The sequence below is a fragment of the Bombyx mori genome, chromosome 12, assembly GCF_030269925.1.
Source record: "Bombyx mori chromosome 12, ASM3026992v2".
Classification (NCBI taxonomy): domain Eukaryota; kingdom Metazoa; phylum Arthropoda; class Insecta; order Lepidoptera; family Bombycidae; genus Bombyx; species Bombyx mori.
The window spans coordinates 16,639,875-16,643,423 of NC_085118.1; the positions used below are offsets into that span (position 1 = coordinate 16,639,875).

At 42.7% G+C, this 3,549-nt stretch overlaps 1 long non-coding RNA gene across 1 annotated transcript; it reads right to left on the reverse strand.

The window, feature by feature from the left end:
* Nucleotides 1–2,063: 2,063 nt before the first annotated feature.
* LOC119629306 (uncharacterized) lies at nt 2,064–3,305 on the reverse strand. Its single transcript, XR_009974583.1, has 2 exons — nt 2,774–3,305; nt 2,064–2,732 (listed from the first exon to the last, which is right to left on the reverse strand). It is a non-coding gene; the product is annotated as an uncharacterized LOC119629306 (long non-coding RNA).
* Between the last annotated feature and the right edge of the window lie 244 nt (nt 3,306–3,549).

Genomic DNA, 3,549 nt, shown 5'->3' on the forward strand with positions numbered 1-3,549 from the left:
ACTAGAGGGCGCTACATGGGATAGAGACACGCCTTTGGAAGCTAGTTCTAACTCTCATTCGCCCAGAATCAACGGTTTAGCTAGTTTATTTTTAATGCCACTCCAATCACTGAATGAGTAGTAGCAGTAGTAATAAAATTCTTCGACTAAGCGATAGAAAGTGGCACGCCCAACGCATTGTAATGTAATATAATTTTCTATTTTACAGTTCAGTTTGTCGCCGATAGATGGCGCTTGACGAAAAGCTGAATCGCGCTATCGTTGTGTTACCCACATATTTTGATAGTTCAAAAATCGATTTTTAGACTTCTTACTTTAAACACTACACAAGCGCAACGTGTGAATGTGTTGAACGCGAGCTACATAGTAGGCGTTGTGGGAGTGTCAGGTTATTTTCGTTATGGAATTTCTTGATTCAGTCGCCGCACTCATGGCTCGCGATAGAAGTTTTGCAATAGCTTAAAAAAAGTGAATGAAAATGTACGATTCAATAGCCAATCTAATGATTGTTTATGTGAAGTGAATAGAATCATCACAATGAATGTTGATAATATGTGAGTTGGTCCAACTTACTTCATAAAACAAATTTCGAGTCTCACAATACGCCTTTCCATAACAAAGGGACATTTTATAAGTTGCTGGTACCATAACGATTAGGCTTATCGTTCATAATCATACATTTCGAAAATAAAATAATTTAATAAAGGAGCATTAAATAAAAATTTTGTTCAGCAGAACAAGTGATTTTTTTTTTTTTATTTTTTTTTTATTGCCTTTGTGTAAGTACAGTTTTTGTAAGTACAGTGTTTGTATATCATACGAAACGTTATGTCTAGAATATTTTTTATTGCTTAGATGGGTGGACGAGCTCACCGCCCACCTGGTGCTAAGTGGTTACTAGAGCCCATAGACATCTACAACGTAAATGCAGCACCCACCTTGAGATATAAGTTCTAAGGTCTCAATTACTGCTTCACGGCAGAAATAGGCAGGGTGGTTGTACCTACTCACGTGGACTCACAAGAGGTACTACCAGTAATTACGCAAATTATAATTTACACTGTTTAGACTATACATAATGCTTATGTCATTAATCTTATACGTCTTTCAGTAATGTGAGATCTATTTTACAATTTAATATTTTTTACCAGAATACTTTAATTAAATATCTTTAGCTATTTGAGGTCGGTTTTTGTTCTTGACCCGTATTCGTATATTTCCGACATTCAATACTGGGTAAAACATTTACAAATACTTTTCTGTGATATATAGAAACTGCGTTGCGGCTATCATTTGGCATTTGTTCCATTCAGCCTGGTTGACAAATGAAAATCTATAACAATTTGAAGTGAATACCGAACTGGATTTGCTTTATAGCACTTTATATTTATGTATTCCAATACGAATGAAGCTTAAAATGAAATGCATAGCCCGTAGGAAAAGCTTTTAAAAATGTTTAAAACGAATACGTCACTTATACAATTCTCGACATTGTAACTTAGACCTTAAATTTAAGGAATTAGACCGTAAAAATAATCACTTTTTAACGAAGCTCCCGATTTTTTCCCGTTTCATAAATAAAATAATCTCGTAGTTCATAATGTATTAAGGTCCGCTTATAGCCTGCGATCAAATTTAACAAACTGGTGGTCGTGTTTTTTTCTCATTAAGTTACATTTATATTTACCGTAAGGTCGTTATGTATTTTGGTTCTAAACTTTTGATTTTCCTTACGTGTCCCATTTTTGAAATTCAAGGTATCGAGTTTCGCTTATGTTTATCATTGGAGGAGTCCTTAACTCGAGAAGAGGTTCGTGCAAATCAGTAAAAGAAAGAGAGTAGTTATATAATATATATATATATATGTGTGGGATGGTATGGCGAAATCTAGTGGATATTTAGTTAAACAACAAAATCTTTTATTTTTCCAAAAAATACTACGTACATATTCGTAACATCGGTATGTCAATATTATTATCGACCAGAAGTGAGGTAGTTAACAAAAAGAAATAAATAACACAGAACGGGCCTAATTATATATAACTGAATTAACAAAACTTCTAACAAAATGATTTCGATTTACTATTAACGAAAACTGTTAAAATTACACAAGTCTCAAACATTTTTCAACAAGAACCGCACACACGAACGCCACGCACAAAAAAGAGGCAAAGGCGCAGCGAGGGATCGTTTTTATAGTTTTAGCGCTGGCTCTCGGTCGGGGGTTGCCAGGATTCGGTAACACGGCCGTTCCTGATGGCGAGGCGTCCTCGACCGCTTCATCTCTCAGCAGAAGCATATCTCTTCCAGCTACGTCAGAGCTTGCATCAACAAGGTCACCCTCTGTAACGTAACAAAAAAAAATACACCCAGACCTTAATGCTCTAAAACTTTCTAAAATTTAGAATTCCTACTACAGACGCAAGCGTGCACTCTTACATCTGCAGCGAGGACGAGCCAAAGATAAACATTTGAAGTGAGAAGAATGGATATCGCACAACTGTCCCAAACTGCGCAATTTGAGACACCTGCACGATTCCTTTACTGAGTTAGCCCGTACAGGAAACGTCTAAAACAGTAGCGCGCTGTTGTCGGCAATATTCACCGATACAGGTACTGAACATTACCGACACAACACAGCTAAACAGTAGGGACGCAAGATCCGGCCGAATCCGCATCTACCATACTGCTCAAAAAAAAATAAACGGGAAGTAAAGCACCGTCGTGCCCACCTCAACCTCAAAAATGGGAAGTAAAGCACCGAAGTGCCCACCTCAACCTCAAAAATGGGAAGTAAAGCACCGAAGTGCCCACCTCAACCTCAAAAATGGGAAGTAAAGCACCGAAGTGCCCACCTCGACCTTCACATATTAATTTCGAAGAAAAGGCTGCATGTCACCGGGGTCCACTCGTAAGGATGATGTGGAAGCAGGGCAGCCGTCCCAGCTCCAGTCTGCTCCCATGATGTGAGGTTGCACCACGTGTGGCGGGCGTCCCGCTCGACCGTCCTGATAGATAATCCGTTGGGTAGTCCGCAGCAGCAGGCCGCAGACTAAGCGACATCGCCCTCTGCGTCACTGCCAGTCGTACAGCACCGTGCAGTCGGCGGCATGCGAGCAACACGTGCAGTATGCGCGCCAGAAATAGATGAGCGCGCGCAGCCAGCGGTACGCGAGCAGTGCGCGCAGTATGCGCGCCAGAAGTAGATGAGCCCGCGCAGCCAGCGGCACGCGAGCAGTGCGCGCAGTATGCGCGCCAGAAGTAGATGAGCGCGCGCAGCCAGCGGCACGCGAGCAGTGCGTGCAGCCCGCGGTACGCGAGCAGTGCGCGCAGTATGCGCGCGCGCAGCCAGCGGCACGCGAGAAGTGCGCGCAGCCAGCGGCACGCGAGAAGTGCGCGCAGCCAGCGGCACGCGAGAAGTGCGCGCAGCCAGCGGCACGCGAGCAACACGTGCAGTCTGCACGGCTCTGCGCTCTCCTGCTGGAGCACGGCGCCGACTCGCTACTGACCTCACACGTCGGCGACAACGCCCTGCGTCTGTGAACAAAT